This window comes from Lissotriton helveticus, chromosome 4_1 (assembly GCF_964261635.1).
Source record: "Lissotriton helveticus chromosome 4_1, aLisHel1.1, whole genome shotgun sequence".
Lineage (NCBI taxonomy): Eukaryota > Metazoa > Chordata > Amphibia > Caudata > Salamandridae > Lissotriton > Lissotriton helveticus.
The window spans coordinates 327,725,835-327,743,680 of NC_136063.1; positions in this window are offsets into that span (position 1 = coordinate 327,725,835).

Genomic DNA, 17,846 nt, shown 5'->3' on the forward strand with positions numbered 1-17,846 from the left:
CATCTAGAGGCACAGTGTAAAGGTTGCAGACCACCCAAAAGTAATTTCACGCAATAGCACTCAAAAAGAAAAACACTACACCAAAACTTATATGAAAATACGTGTTGCTTTATATAAAAATAATATGCTCTGTGTTGTCACGTCAGTAATTCACATATAAATAATTCAAATCAGTTTAGATCACTTTCAGGGTTAGCAATTACACGTTTTAAGTCATTAGCAAATAATCACTTTTTAAATGACTAGCAGTCACTGTATTTCTGAATTCTTATCACACTTTTACATTCGGATAAACTGTACTTCAGGTTCAATCAGGCTAATTATTAACCCGCTAGAATCTTGGGAGAAAGCTATTCATTTACTGTACTCTGCGCACCTTATCCTAACTCTTAACACCGCATTACTTTAAAGGTTGGCAAGAGCTACACATAAATCAGTTCAGAGCAACACCCTGTTGCATGGATAACAGTACAGCTTTTCTTCTATTCCTCTCTCCAAAGCAACTGGTTAAGAACCACTCAGATCAATAGTTTATTAAGACCTGCCAGAGTTCCCTTAGGTAGAAGGCTCTTTCCCCTTACACTACCACCTTACTTGCATTTCAGGGTCCTGAGTTGTCAGAGAGCGGGTGGAGCGGGTCATGTGCCAGGTTAGGGATGTTTAGCACTAGCCAGGCACCTCAGTCTCCAGGACACCAGCGTTCCCCTCTCCCACTCGAGCGAGTTCCTCTGGTAGCGCTCGAGCGGGAATGGATTTCAACCGCTTCACTAGGAGTCAGCCGGCTCCTCTGTTTCTCGCCTCTCACTCGCGCCGCTCCTCCGTTTGGCGCTCGAGCGAGGGAGTGAGGCCAAACACCTCCTCAAGCTGCAGCGGTGACCGGCGCTCCTCCGCACACGCTGATGTCGTCGCTCAACGCGCAGCCTCCAGCGAAGGACGCTCTTCTCTCCCGGACCTGCCTTCTCCTATCCGGCCCCGCCTCACGGAGCCCGGCAGCGCAATGGGCATGCGCGAAAGGCGAGTGTTTCACCGCCTGAGGTCGCGCTTTGCAATCGTCGCCGCCTTCCTTTTCCGCCCCCTTGGACACTGACGAGGGCTTGCGCAGTCCGCTCCTCACCTCAGAGCTTCCGATCACAGCTCCACAACAGCCCCGCTTTGCCCACACCGAGGCAGGGACAGCACGGCCAGCTGAACAGCCGTTTCTGCTCCTTCAATAATCCCCTGCCGACCCAGGTGTAGAACCGCTTGTGGTCCCGCTGTCTCCGCTTCTCCAGCCCTGGTGGTCTCAGGTAGGGGGACGGTCACAGAAGGGTTTTGGCACCAGGGGGGGGCGCGATTCCCACAGTTGGGCAGCACTGGGGTACAAGCAGAGCAAAGAGAGGGCACCAGGATAAGCCCCTCTCCGTGGGAGAGTCCTTCTTCACAGTCTCTTCAGAATCAAGCTGCTGAGCAGAGGACTGCGCTCCGCAGCGCTGCAGTCTCCTTCTCCTATAGACTTCCCCTTTATATTTTAGAAAGGGGCAAGTTAGGCGCCCAGGGTCTCCAGAAACTTCCCACAGCGGGGCCAGGACAAATAACTAAAAGGGGAGTTGGGGGTTTGGACCAAATAGGCAGCTTCCCAGTTCAGGAGGTCAACCCTAAGTCTAACCTTTTCCCACCCTTAGCTACCACCTGTCCTCCAGCTGACTTCCACAGGTAGACAAAATGGCTGCCCCGCATTCCGCCTTATATAGGCTGCCCTACAGTGGTCCAGAATGGACCAGAAGGTTCTGGAATGCCCTATGTTAGGCTATGGCCAAGTTCTGTGTGTGACAGTTAGGGCAGTTGGTGGCCACCATTTTAGGTGGTGCCAACTTTCCTGTCAGAACAGGCCTCTGGGCCTCAGGTAAAAGATTATGAGGGGGGGAGAAAACACCTATCCCCCTGACCAACACCTACAAAAAGTCAGTAGACCCAAAAATTAACAAGGGTATGAGGGGCAAAAAGGGGACAAAATAAATAAAAATTAGGAGGGACTTCGCCAAAAAGTCAGACAGGTCTAACAGGCAGGTTCCAAGTTGTTTTAAGGTACCCCTTTCCCAATTTCTCGTACATGCCAGCCTGTATATATTTTTGGCAGTATTGAAACCTGAAGGTTGAGATTGGAATATTTATGATTCCGTGGATTATCCATTCACTGACAGGTCGTTCTGACATTGTCATTGGTAATCTTTCTAGTTTTTCAATGCTCAAGATTGTATAATCAGCACCCTTCTGCGCCATACCGATTTGTCTATCAGTAGGGTTAAAGATTTGGAATAGTGACGTTGTGTTGATTAAACGCCAAGGCACATAGCCTGAACGCAGATTTTGTAACGTCCAGCCAAGCTGTACAATAGAACGCAATTGCGACTGACCATGTTGTAATAACAGTAAGTCTTGCGATAATATGTCGATTGCTGAAGACACAATGCTGTCCAATGAAAATATTCTGGAGGACAGAGTCATTAACCCATTGTCCACTACAGAAAGTGATTTTTCCAAATTAATACGATCAATTTCACGTATTCTCTCTGCTGTTTCAATTTGAGTAACCTTCCAGGCCTCATTGTATGCTGCATATACAGAGGCTGCTATGAAACGCTTTTGACGCTGTTTGCGTGGTCCCAGTATGAAATCACGCAAGTCAGCACCATCAGTAAGTAAAGTTAGGTGTTGCTTAATTTCAGGCAGTGTGGAAGTTTGTAGCCATTGAAGGCATAATTTGCCCACACTGTAGGTTGTTATTATCCCTGGGTGATGTCTTTGAGGATATCTAGGGTCTGGCCTGGTCATTTTGAAACCCTGTGTTTTATTCAGGAATCTATCTTGACAGTTATTTGTATCTGTGGGCCAGATCAACCATTGTTTCCAATCAGGATGTGTTCTGTTTTGGTTAAGTATATGGCTTATGTCTATTTCTTCATCTGTATCAGAGTTATTGCTAAACATTGTTGGCTTTGGAATAGACAGGTTATTTAAATCTTTGATTTTGGCTAAGCCAAGACAGGTGGTTTGTTGAACAGTGTCATTTAAAAATATCATTTGTTCTGGGATCATGCAGGCTCTAAACAAAGCTTCTATACCCTGTACTTGCCATTCTTTTGTACCCCAAACACTTTTCAAATCAACATTTTTGTCCCAATAATCAAATCCAAAAGTATTCATTTTTTCAAAGAATGAATCTGAATATATCAATTTCGTGTTGGTTATCATGGTTTTCATCCCTGTCTTGTTTGACAATTTGTAATAAAATGTTTCAGCATTAGTTATGTTAAAACCTGAAAAATATGAATATTTGTCATAAACGGTTCTAGAGCTCCCTTTTGGAGGTGTAGCACAATGTTCCCATTGATTATAATTTAAAACATTTCTAGGTTGTGCAGATTTATGCAAGAAATGGTTACCATAATGGTTATAGCAATACATACTATCATAATTTGTAGAACCTTGCAAATAATCATGTTTTGTAAATTTAGCAGACATTACTAAGTCAGACATCATATTGTTTATACTTTCAAAGTCCCAATCATCAGCAAATGAGTTTGGTTTTGCAAAGTCACTCAAGGAGATCTTGATTTGGTGTGGATATTTCAGGATCTCGACCGGACCATAAATTTCACAGTCAGTGTTGTCCCAGGCTACCCCACCAGGTATTGGAATTGCTGTGAAGTTGGCTGAAGAAAGTTCTGAAGAGAGTTCTCGTTTCTCGACGTGTGAAGATGTGTGTGGTTTGAGGACCAAGTTGATGTTCTGACTTGCTGTGTCCATTTTAGCATATTTTCCCTCAATGAAGCGTCCCAAGGTAAATACCATGATGAGCCAAAGTATGAGGATAAATGCACCAAAACCCACCCAAAATTCAATCCATGGAGTAACCAGATATGTTTCTTTCAGTTGTTTCAAAAGTTCCTTAGCTTTGTCTTTAAAGGATTTTGATGATGGCTGTGTCTTTTGTTCGCTGAAACCTTCAGAGGAATCATCGAAGTTGATGAAGTAACCAGATGCAGTTCTGTCAATTGTTCCAATTGGTTCAGGATTTTTGTTTCTTGCATTTTCACTTGGAACTTCATTGTAGATTGGTGTGTCTCTGCTAAATGTCTTTATTTGGGTTTTCAGAGGTCTGAGTTCTATTGCATTGTTGCATAGTCCTTGTTGTTCTTCTTTAGGCGTTTCAAATGTGATGAGCCTCTTTGTTAGGACCTCTGTACTGGTAGCAAACCTTGGTGTTCTGCTACTTATTGGGAGTCCACTTGGCCTACTGTTTGTTATAGGCCACATGTTGTGGTTTTACCAGGTCGATGGATACAACTCGGTTCTCCTTTTTACCAGCAAGTGGCGGTAGTACAACTGATCTTGTCCCGTTGACAGACAAGACAGGAACTGCTTTTCTGTAAGAAGGCCCAAATTCCTTCTTTACCGCGATCTTTTCCCTGACTAGATCCCCGACTTTTGGAATCCAGACAGGTCTTGCTGGGACAGGTGGTGATTCTTCAGTGGTTGTTGGCTGTTGTTTCAACTGTATGTTGCTCAGGTCTTTTCTTGTTTTGTTTAAGTCCTGCAAAATAGCCAAACGGTCTTTGACATCAAAGGTGTTTTCTATTACCACTGAAGTCTGACTATCAAGGTCAGAGATCAACATCCTAGTTCCGAATAATAATTCGTACGGACTGAATCCCTTCAGAGAATTTCTTGGCAAGTTATTTAGACTACGTTGGACACTTATTAGATGTTTGACCCACCCAGCTCCCGAACCTAATACCTTTGCCGTTATAGATTGCTTTATGTCACGTTTTTTTCTTTCAACAATTCCGTTCCCCTCAGGGTGAAATGGACAAGAGTACCGCAATTGCACGCCCATGCTGACCATGGCCTCCTTATAAGCTCGAGAGCTAAAAGCAGGACCATTGTCCGAATGCAGAATGCCAATTGCGTATGTGCCGATAAAGACTCGCAAATCTTTTATAACAGTTCTGGCGTCAGCCGTTCGCTGGGGCCACATCCATATGAATCTCGTGCATGAGTCCACTGCGACCAAGATATATTTATAGTTACCATCCCTTTGTAAGGGACCGCAGTGGTCTAGATAAACACAGGCTAATGGTTTATCCGAGATTAGAAGGGGCGTCTGTGCTGGACGTCTCACAGTTGATACTTTCATTTTTTGACATATTTCACATGCTAGAACATAGTTCCTTGTTTGTCTTCTCATTTGTGGCCACCAGTATCTCTGTTTTAATAATGATACAGTGGCTGAGACGCCAGCATGGGTAGAAGCAAGCCCTTCGTGTGCCGCTATTATCAGTCCTAACCTATGTTCCATGTTTGGAATTGCCCTATCCCCCACTCCAGGGATTCGAGCAAAAGGAACATTGTTTGTATCAGTTATGTATGAGTATTTTACTGGAAAGCCTTTAGGGAGTGGTTCTATCGAATCCTTTTCTGAAGCGCTGACAGCTTGTAATATTTCGCTGTCTATTTTTGTTTTTGACCGGGTGACGGCAGCTACGGAAGCCGTTTGCACAGCTGCCTTCGCGGCCTCATCAGCCAATGAATTCCCTGCAACGTGAACGCCATCACGTTGATGACTCAGTGTATGTATCACGTGAGTCTTTGGTAGTTCTTTTTGTAAAAGAGCTACTTGTTCCCAGAGCATTTTATGCTTGATTGTTCCACCTTTCGCATCCTTGAAACCATTCTGAAGCCAGATCTGCAAGTATTCATTATAAGATTGAACGCAATAATACGAATCGCACACTATGAGCGTGGGGAATTCTCGATCGGTATTTTCAAGCGCCATCTTGAATGCTAGTAATTCAGCTCGCTGAGCTGTACAATCTCCTAGGGATTGTGTTTTAGTGAGGGTTGGTTTAAATTTCCCTTCGTGCCAACGACCTTTAACAATCGCGCACGCAGCACTGTAAGCTTGTTTACCCCCTACTGCGGGTTGTGCTGATCCGTCTGTATATATTATACAGCCGTAGTCATCTAGAGGCAGAATTTCGGTTGGCGGAGGACATTCAAATTCATATTGGAGAAATTCTTGTGTTTTTAAATAAGGATCAAATTCGTACATCACGTCTGTTGCAGCAAGAGAGTTAGCCCATTGTATCCATCTTGGATGGAGTGCTTTAGCATTTGGAATGCTTGCCTTTGTTACCGCCTCTAAGGCTGGTATTGGTGTCACGATTATTATTCTTTTACCTTGTGCCAGGGCTCGTTCTTTTGCTATAGCTGTCTGTGTTGCTGTAAGAATTTTTTCCGTTGGGCTACATTTCATTTCAGCCTTAGTGTACAAGTGTGATTTGAATGCAATTGGTACCTTTTCTCCCTCATTAGAGGTCAGGTATGTGAATCCGCATCTCCCTGGGATGACTCGGATCACAAGATTGCGTGTGTTATCACGTGTTTCTAATTTTGTTTTAATTAGCATGTCTGTTTGTAAGGATCTCAAAATTTCTGTGTGTGTTTGAGTCCAACTGGATCTTTTAAAGTCTGGTTTAATTAGATCGTAAAGGGGTTTCACCCTTTCTGCGTAATTTGCAATGTATGTTCTTCCGAAATTTAGGAAACCTAAAATTGACTGTAGGTTTTTTAGTGTTTTAGGAGCTTGGATAACGGCACATTTCTCTAGGAAATTGTCTGCCAGGCTTTTACCTTCACTTGATAGCTCATATCCTAAGAATAGGACTGTCAGATGGGCAATTCTGGACTTTTTGAAGTTGAATTTGTAACCCTCTGCAGCGAAACCAAGTATTATGGTGTTCACTCTTTTCAAGTGAGTCTCCAAGTCATCATCTGTTAAGTAAATGTCATCGACATAAGATAATGCTTCATCATCATATAGTTGTAGTAATTCTGTTACTCTCGCTGAGAATACCCCCGGGCTGTTCTTGTACCCCTGGGCTAACCGACAGAATTGTTTTTGAGTGCCATTTACTGAGAAAGCTGTTAAATATCTGCTCTCTGGTGCTATGTTTTGACAAAAGAATCCGTTGGAGATGTCCAAGGTTGTTTTGTATTTTTTGCGCACTATGTTATTCATTAGTGCAGCACTGTGTGAGTTTTGCACTGCAAAAGTTTTGCAACATGTGTTAAGGTGTCGGTAATCCAAAACTAGGCGATATGAATTGTCTGGTTTGGAGACCGGAAACAAAGGATTGTTCATTTGTGAGGTGCAAGTTTCAATCACCCCCTGGTATTCTAGCTGATCTAGTATTTCATTTACTTGTTTTTTAGCTTCTTGCTTATTTGGGTACTGCCTTTGTGCAGTTGGTTGTGATTTTAACTGGATTTTGTGAGGAGGAGAATCCTCATCCCATCCTACATGATTTTTATATAAAGCAGGTGCTAAGGCCACTGCCCACTTTCTAGCAAGTGTATATTTTTTATGAATCGGGATTTGATTCGAGAAGGCAGGCATAATTACTTCTTCGCCATGAGGGCACTCCCTGACAAACTCTGGTGGCCAGTCTTTTTCAGCTAGAAGGATGTCATAACCCTTGGAGAGGTTATCCCAAAATAGTCCCCTTATTTTCCTAGTCTTATCTCCCTCTATACGTAATGTTATCTCGTATATCTTGTGGGGCTTGCTAATTCTGGTATCTGCAGTTTCCACTTGAAGGTATTCATTCGTGTCCACTGTCTCCAGATGATTCATAAGGACTTTGCGAGCTATGCTCACCTCTGCTGCGCTGTCTAGCATTGTCTGAGCCCACTCTCCGTTTTTCAGTTGTGTCCTCAGTATTCTCGGCATTGTTAACTACCTTGATACTGGCTACCTTCTTTTTTGGAAATTGTAATTTCTTTTTCAGTTGAGCAGGTTCCTTGTCTTTGGACTTGGCGTGCTCTTCTGATCGTCCTCTTCTTTCCGATTTCTGTGAGGAATTCTGAAAAGATTGAGAGGGACGTGTATCAATGTCTTGATATCTATCAGGTTTTTTAATATTATCCCTATTTCTAAGGTTATATCTATTCCCAGAGGGGTCACTCTGGGGTGACCTTTGTCTCGGGATTGGAGATTTCTCTCTTCGCCTAGGAGACCTTCCTCTGGACTGGAATTTCTTTTCTTTGGGATTGGATTGTTTGTTTCCATCCCAGTTCTTTTTCGGTGAATTATTATTATTAAAAAATATTTTTTCTGGACTTGTAGTCAGTTGCGGTTTTACTGGTATTCCACCTAGACTATCTCTGCCTAGTTCTTCATAGGATTTTTCTATGATTCTGGCAATTTCAGCTGGTTGGTCTGCTATATCTGTCTCTTTTAACCTCTGGCGGATCGCCACGTTTGCTGCTTCACCTTTTATATTGGCTAATAATATAGCCGAGACCTGCTTGAAGTCTTTCAGTAATTTCATACCAAGAGTTAAAGCAGGTTCTGGACCGTATTCATCTTGAATTTGTTTTAGCACATCTGGTATTACCGAAATGGATGGAACACCGTGCGTTTTTGTGTAGATGGAAGCAAAGACTGTACCCCAAGTGTCACAGTCCTCAATGTGTGGTGCGATTCCCATTGGGAGACATATAGTCAGAATCCTGTGTTTTTCTAATGGGGTGGTGTCAGGAAACACCGCCTCTATTTGGGTAATTTTCTGTGCCAACCAGAATGGTATTTGTTCCCGTTTAGCTGGAACTTTACCTAGGCAGGATTGGATGTTCTGTGGTGTAATTTTATTTGTGTTCCCCTGGTGAGGGGTCAGCTGTGGAAGTTTAATCGCTGGCTGAATTGTTGAAGTCCGCATTACATACTGAACTAATTGTCTGTGAATTTTTAGTAGTTGTTTTAGCTGTATTAACAGCTCTGCTGCAGGCATTCTTTCGATGTCTGGATGTGGTGTGTATCCGGCTAGGACCGGCCACGTTGCTCCTGGTCTTCCTAAAGGACCGAGCCTTGTAATGTGATTGTTATGTTTTAGGGCGCCATCAAATAAGAGCAAATGCTCTTGGAATTTGAGTGGTACTTCCACCTCCTCGAAAGGAGTGTACTCATTAGGAGGTTCCTCTACTTTGTAATAGTGGAAGTACTTTGTTACAGCATTTGCTGCTGGAAAATGTATCCATGAATAGTATACCTCTGTCTGCCGATATTCGTGTGCCTCAATTACGAATATGACTGTGCCACCTCTAGGTGTCAGTCCATTTTCTATAAGTTTTAAGGTTATAGATCTCCTTTTGGCGACCTGGATGAGTATTATATCCGGGTCTGCTGTTTGCATGGTAGCATCAGCATCTGCTATTTCAGTAGCTAATCTAATTGCCTCTCTTTCATCATCACTCTCTGCCATTTTACAGACAGGATGGTATTATGTTTGTTTGCAGATCAGGTTTCTTATGGAAACAGAGATTAGATGCTCAATATTCTGGAACTGTTTTATCCTTCAACGTTGACTAGACCAAGAACCATACATAGGAGTTCCCTCCTGCGAGGTTTTGGAGGATATAATAACCTTTCACCCACTCCAGACGTCTTTGGAGTATTTGGGAAAAGGGGTCTGAGTGAGAAAGCACGACTGAGTTACTCTAAATGTCTTACGTTAGTTTTATCGCCCTTTCCGAACGCGTTGGGCGCCATGTAGTGTAGCTCCTATTTTCCCAATAGGCTCTGCGCATTGGAATAGTACCTACAGCAGTAAAGGCCTAGGCCAGACGTTAACTAGGTCTACTACTGTCGAAACTAGACTTAATTTTTGGGTTTGCCAGCTAAGCTCAGAGTTCGCTAGAAACTTTCTCGAATGTTCAAGGAAGGATTAACTCCCCTGATTAGACAAGAAGGGATTTAGTTTCTGACAACCATAGAACATGACAACTTTGCTCTCCCCTAATCAAGAGTCAATCTCAAGAGTCGTGTGAGCACAAGGCAATTATTTTACTCAGTCAGTACGTGCATTCTTAGTCTCACCAGAATGTAGAGAAAAGGAAGAGACGTGCGTGTTCAATAAAAGATGTTATTTATTGATCAGTCTCTTTTCTCGTACAAGAGAAATGGATCGATATTATTGCAATACTTATAGTTAAGTAAAGTGCATACATTAAAAGCAATAGTATAAAATAATACTGTAAAAACATTGATATGGTTTCTGAGCCATATGATGTTTAAAATGATTAAAATATATTTACATACACATATACATTTGACTAAACGTACTCAACTGGTGTTTCTAAATACGCCTACCCCGTGTACCTGACCTAAGTCTAATGCGTGGGCGGGAATAGAAAGTTACAGTTTAAGTTAAGTTTGTTTTTGCCAAGTGAATAACTAAAGAATTCTCTAGGAGGGGTTATTCAGTTCTGTACCTGGAATTTAGGATGAATGAGGAATGGTATCTCTTTCTCTGCTCTCGATATTCCAGGCTGCCTGCGAGGGCTGCCCAGAAGCGCCGGTGCTGGGTCTCTCGGCTTGAGATAGCAGCGCGTCTCTCAGCGCGTCAGGAAGGCGGGGCTGCTGCCTGCGGGGTCTGCTTCTGCTCTCGGCTTCGGCAAGTATGGCTGCTCCGTCTTGTCACCACGCGTGTGTTTGCATAGGGCAAGGTCGGTAATATTTATACCTTAAAGGTGCCGAGATTGACGTAAGGATGGACATAGGTACGTCAATAAAGATGTCATACGACTTGCTCGTTAGCACATTCTTTCGCAAAAGTTCTCTGTGAAATCAAAACAATGGCCGCACGGATTTTCCAGGTTGTCAAAAGGTTTGATTTGTTATGAGAACGTCGTATGCCTTATCAGGGGCTGGAGGAATGTCGCTTGTCTAATTAGATCTCAAGCGTTATGACCTAATCAGATAACACGTTCCTGTGCCGTAGTGTGACTGCGTCAGATAACGGTATCTGCATCATGGGGGATTTCTTGCCTCATGGGCTGACTGTTAGTTAACTAGCTAGGTAGTTTAACCAGAATAGGGTCAGGAATAGGGGGATCGATTCAGAACCTATAGAAATACACGACACCATCAACTAAAGCAAAACAAGAAAGAACAGTTGAGATAATATTCCATACGACCCTGAACACTTCCTCAATGCTTTATAGACTCTCACAAAACACATACCAATGAGGCTTGCATCATACAGGTTACTGCCAGTCTGTGTCTTCACTACCCCTTTTTAACGATCTTTCTCTTCTGGGATTTAATATAAAATAAGAAAAAAACATTAAAGCATGGAGGAGAGTATAAAAGGCTTTGAAAACAAATGGTGGTCTCTGCTTAATTCAAACAATAAAGGACAAGGGTTGTTAATACACAATACCCCTGCAATGTCTCAATGTTCGCACTCAGTATTCCTTGCAAAGTGGAACAAGGAACTACTGACCCATATATGTTTGTTCTTAGGTTCATAATATTCCAAAACAACAATATCAGACCATATCCGAGGTTGAAATGCACAATTAATGCCACACAACTCGGGATTCTATTATCGCGGGCACCGCTTATCTCCCTGCATGAAACTGGTAATCCTTTGGTTTCTCCAACAAGGAAATGGCAGCCCAAGCACCACTGAAGGTGCCTAATCTCCTCTGCATAAGACCGCCAGCCGGAAGATCCCAGCCAACAGAGGAGTCGCTGGAAAACGGTGAAGATGTCACCGTAGCAAAAGCTGTGGCGGCAGTTCCAGGGATTTGAGCCTAAGCACTCTTACCGCCCATAGGTAGCGTAGACTTGAAAGAGAAGTCTTACTCTGCAAACACGATCAAATAATCGTCGCGCTGCCTGTTTTCTGACACCTTTTGACCCGTTCCCGGCGTCGCATCAAGTCACGTGATGTGGGCTCGCAATGGACGCCGGGAAATGTAGTTTGTTGCTGGTGTTTCGGAGCTAGGGAAAGCGCTGAGGGCAGTTAGTGTGCTACTGGCATCCGATTTTGACACCGGCCACCTATACATTTCTGAAAAGTGGATAGAATTTTTTAATTCAGTAAGGGGTCATTATGTAGAAAGGGTCTGTAGGATATCCCAGAACCAGAGGAACCGAGAGCCAACAACTAAACTGTACCAGCCTATGTTTTTTCATTGTACACCGAGAGAAAAATTCATTTCTGTGTGAGAAAGTTCCAGAATCTGCGGGAACTCACAAATTTCCTACCACCCAGCGTTCTCACATGTCTCCCAATAACAATGGTGCCCTACTAGTGTGGGTAGGCTATGATACAAAACATCCTAAAGAGCTACATAGAGAGAGCAGTGATAGGGATAGCTGCATTGTTTAGAGCCGGGCTTGGCTGCCACCCATGGAAACTTACTAACAACAGACATTTTTGAAAACTAGACATCCAGTGGATTCTGGGGTGCGTGCCTTGCATGTGATGTAAAGCCCCTAAAGCCAGACTCCATTTTGAGTAGGCCCGACACCATCTTAGGTAACGGAAGTCGCTATTTTTTCTATTTTATGCAGAATCATTGTCATGTCTGCCATTGACGCAGATGTTGTCTGACCTTATCGTTCCCAGGGCTGTCAAAGTGTCAATTCATTCAGACAATGATATAGATATAACACCTGATGCAATATCAGTCTGGGACAAGTGTCTAGCTATCACAACGTCAAGGTCAAATAGTAGCAAACACAGATATATAGCCAAAACAGGGTAGTCTGAATTGACGTCTATTTACTTTATATGATCATCGGGCTATGTCAGGGATATGCACCTTGATGCAAATAATCTATGTCAGAAATTCCTGAATTTATGTCTGAAATTCCAAATTGATAAGAGATAGCATAAAAGGGCTGGCACTTGACTACTTGTTAGGAGACGTCCTTCGCCCATATTATCGCACAAAATACTGCTGGAGACGGTCTTGACTGCTACCAGCGCACCAAGAAGATACTACATTGCACCTGATATGGAAAATGAGCTGAGACTAGGAGAAAGGACACTGCAGCGGCATGTGTTTTCCTTTCACATGGAACACTGCTTTTTGGCCTCTCTAATAATGTTGAAGGTATGCAATGCTTTGCTTCTCCCTAAGAAATTCTAGATTGCAGGTTCTTCTTTCCATGCTCTCCGAATGTAACTCATAGAAGTAGGTTTTATGGTGTTAGGCTTTAGATTACATTTTAATTATGCTAGAATGGTAATTTTATTGTCATTGTTCACAATTTGTATTTTCACTATTTTTATGATATTCTTTGTGGTTATTTTAGATGTGCTGAAAACTGGTTCATCCTCCTGCAATGAATGCTTTTAGTTAAAAAGTGTCTATTCTTCTTGGTACCATTTTTGTGTGTGATATTGTGAAGAGAGAAATAGGTTTGTTTCTGGTACCATGGTACCCAAGATCCCGGTTTAGGGATTTTTAGTAACCCAAAAGCAATGATTCCACTTCAGCAATGTACTGTGTGGGGTTCGGTGAGGCTACAGTAACTTATCTTTCACATTCAGCATAGGTGCATGAAACCAAGTACACACCCATGGCTGGGAAAGCAAACCATGTAGATCTATGCCAGAGTCATAGTTTACACATGGATCATCCCACGACATTTTCTTGCCCACAATGCCCTGCAAATTTCAAACTTTGCTTAAAATCATGCATTTCCTTACATTTCTTGGATGGAAACTTCCATAATCACATTCTGGAACCTTCTGGGTAAGAGAACGTGAGATCCACACACACCAAGCCCCCAGCAGTTCTTATTATCTATTGTACTGTGTGTTTGCTTGAAAGTCAGACCCTGGTTATGACGCTCTGACTAAATAAAAAATATTTTCAGCAAGGTTAAATATTGGATTACAGACCTGAGAGTGCGAGTTATAGTCTAACAGAGCAACCTACGGTATTGGTGGCCCGCGACGAGTCACTGCTGCTGTGAGGCCGACTCCAGCCTCGAGCTGCATTCTTCATTGGATGCCGCAGGCACCGTACTATTGGCGGCATTACAGGTAGTGGTGCGAGCGGCTGGCGTGTTGCCAAACTTATTTAGGAAACCTAAACTGCCGCCCATTAAGTCCTGTATCAGCTTACAATTGGGCAAATCATTCTTGCAGTCTCCGTGACGCCATCAGGTCACGTGAATGCCCCTGTGAATACAGAGCCAGCCCCCAGGCCTGCATCAGCAATCAGACTGTCAATCAAACAGTCTGTGGCACCCAGAGCAGCCCGGAACCGCGCTGCTTTGCTCAGTACAAAATATAGCAGCGCTCCAGCACTATAAATGCATGATTTAGCATTTTAGTGCGGTGATGCGCACCACCATGCTAAAATGCGTTAGTCTAACACCTGATGTGTGATACTTGGCAGGGCTGAATGAAGTCATCAGTACTTATAAGGGTTGCCCTGTCATGATTGCAGCATGTGATATGTGAGTATATGGTGTGCATGGGGAGTGTAGTTTTGTTTATTTAAATGTGATTGCTGAAATTTTAAGAAAAGAGAACAGAAATCCTCGTCTCCGTGCCCTTGACATAATTGAAAATTCTTGAAGCTAGAAAAATTGTCTTCCTTCTTTGCGTCTGTAGTGTCCTCCGGCCGGGTAGCTTTGCAGTCTACCCGTGCTCGGAGGACCCACGCTAGCGCTGGCGCGTGTCGTCACGCGCCGGCTATATGATATAGGGGCGTGGCCTGGCTCAGGCCGTCAGGACCACGCGGTTAATAACTGAAGCCGTGTATTGTGATTCCTTCGGCCGCAGCGCTAGATAATTGCATGCGCACGCCCCCCCCCATCACACTGGCGACAAGGAGGAAACGAGCACAATTAGTGCAATTAGTGGGCTGTAATCTCCAAAGTGGTGGAGAGCCTTTGATCTAGGCTATAAACCCACGTGGGAGCCAACTGCCCTGCAGGCCTGCTGTGTGCCCCTAGCTAATCTGCTACATCCAGTGAGGGCCCTGCAGCCCCCGAGAGCGCCTGGTAAGGAAAGGGGCTATCTCTGCACACTCTGTCAGAGCCCACACACGTGCATGCCCCCAGCACCCGGGGAGAGGAGGACAGCACAGTGAGGCCTAGCACCCACAGGCCACAGAGAAGGAACCAGACTGCGCATTCGTCACACTCGTCCAGGCGACTACTTCATAGGCATAGCCCGGGACAGACACAAAGCCCTACTCCTCCACCTAGAAGGCAAAGACATCCACCGTATTTACAAGACTCTGGTGGAGGCCACACCCAAGAAGTATGTGACGGTTCTCAATGCCCTAATTGCGCACTTCGATACGATGGCGAACAGGGACTATGAAAGATTCATCTTCCGCCAGGCCAAGCAAGAAGCGGAGGAATCGTTAGATTCTTTCCACAGGCGTTTGAAAGAACTGGCCAGCACGCGCGGATTTCGAGATGAACAGGAGGAAATCCGAGGTCAGATAATACAAGGGTGCTACTCGTCCAAACTCAGAGTGAACATCCTTCTGGAGGACGGCAAGTCTCTAGCGGACATCCTCACTCTGGGCCGGTCAAAAGAACTGTCGCAGGCCATAGCATCCCACATGGAGGCGGCCCTCCACCGACCCATCAAGACGGAACAAGTCAACACGGTGGAGAAGGCGAACGGGGTGAGGCCCAAAAACTCAGGAAAAAGACAACAAGACAGGAAAAAGGAATGCGGTTACTGCGGAGGAACGCCCCATCGCATGCAAGACTGCCCAACGAGAGGGAAGAAGTGCAGTGCTTGCGGGTGGATGAACCACTTTGCGGCGGTATGTTGGTCAGCGAAATCAAGGAAAGTAGCGGCGCAGACAGTAGCTGAAAGGCATGACATGGACGATGACATGGGAGACTACCCTGTCCACTATGTGTTCGCAGTAGACCAGCCACGACGGAAGAGACGACAACTGCCAAGGTGCAGAATCAAGATCCACCACCAGGATGTGAGCCACCATAGACACTGGGGCCTCGATCGAACTAATGGCTGCCAACGTGTATAATCAACTGAGTCCACGCCCGCCATTACGTGAAGCAAGGATCAGGGTATTTGCATATGGACAGAAGACACCCATTCCGCTCCTGGGAGGTTTCAAGACTGAGCTGAGACACCAGGACCTCAAGATACCCACCACAGTGTACGTGACCAAGGAAGAAAGCAGAATGCTAATCAGCGGACAATCAGCAGAAGAGCTGAAGCTAATATCATTCGCTATGGCGGTACAAGAGGAGGAACTGGAGGCCATCATGGAGGAGTTCGAAGACGTCTTCAAAGGCATTGGATGCCTGAAAGGGAAAGAAGTCTCTCACCACATTGACCCGTCAGTCCAACCGGTGGTGCTGAGGCACAGGCGTATTGCATTCCACTTGCGGAAGAAGGTTGAAGAAGAGCTAGGAGCGCTGGAGAAGCAAGGGATTATAGAGAAAGTCAGTGGACCAACCCCGTGGGTGTCCCCAATCGTAGTGGCATGGAAACTGAAACAGCCAGGGCACGTCCGCATCTGCGTTGACATGCGCCTCCCAAATGCCGCAGTAAAGAGGGAACGTCATCTAACCCCCACCATCGATGACATCTTGGGAGAACTGAACGGCGCGAAGTGGTTTTCGAAGATGGTCCGGCTATCACCAACTACCACTACACCCGGACTCTCGATACATCACCACATTCTCTACGCACTTTGGCCTCAGGAGATACCGACGCCTCAATTTCGCAATCCTGAGTTCCGCGGAGGTGTTCCAAAACACTATCCGTGAAGTCCTCAGCGGGCTCCCAGGGGTCTTGAACGTAAGCGATGACCTACTAATATACGCATCGTCGATGGAAGATCACCACCGGAGACTTCGCTGGGTTCTCCAGAGGATCAAAGAGTCCGGACTAACCCTACACAGAGATAAGTGCCAGTTCTTAAAGAACAAGGTCAGCTTATTTGGCTACACGTTCTTCGACAAAGGAGTGGCCCCGGCCTCCGAGACGTCCAGGAAGCCCCAGCACCCTCCAACATCTCGGAAATAAGGAGTTTTCTAGGGATGGTGAGCTTCTGTGGGCGGTTTGTCCCGGACTTATCCAACCTCACAAAGCCCCTCTGGGAACTGACGAAATCCACCACCACGTGGCAGTGGGGCCCCGAACAGGAACAAGCCTTCAAGGATACCAAAGCAGCCCTGTTGGCAGACACAACACTGTCTTACTTTGACCCTGCCCGATCCACCAATGTCGCTGTGGACGCCAGCCCATATGGGCTAGGAGCCGTGCTCACGCAGTTACAAGGAAATGGAAAGTGGGCCCGATCGCATATGCGAGCCGCTCCCTAACAGACACGGAACAGAGGTACTCGCAGATAGAGCGTGAAGTGATCGCCATCAACTGGGCCTGTCGGCATTTCCACCTATAAGTGTACGGCCATCCATTTACAGTGTCCACCGACTAAAAAGCCTCTCATTCCTCTGTTTCAAGGGTCAGCATCCAAGCCTCCCCCGAGGATTGAAAAATGGATCCTTCAGCTGCAGGGGTATGACTATTAAATAGAATACAAACCAGGCTCATCCAACCCGGCGGACTACCTCTCGAGACATCCCAGGGCCGCCACCAAAGCAGAAGAAGAAGAGGCCGAAGACACTGAAGAATATGTCCGGCTCGTATTGGAAAGATCCTGGCCACTTCCCATGAGTCTTGAGACCATCGTAGAAGCCACCCGGATTGCCGAATGCCTGCAACTGGCCATAATACCAGTCCAATCGAATGACTGGCGCCCCATTCAGTCCACCATGACCAGACGAACACCGCAAGCAAAGGCAGTTTACTGAAGTCAATTGTGTGGGTCAAGGATGAACTTTCGGTCGACAGCAGCGGTTGTCTACTCAGAGGCCCGCAACTGGTGATCCCATCAATCAATCAATCAATCAAGGAACTTGTAAAGCGTGCTACTTACCCGTGAGGGTCTCAAGGCGCTGAGGGGAGGGGGGGGTGCCTCTACTGCTCGAAGAG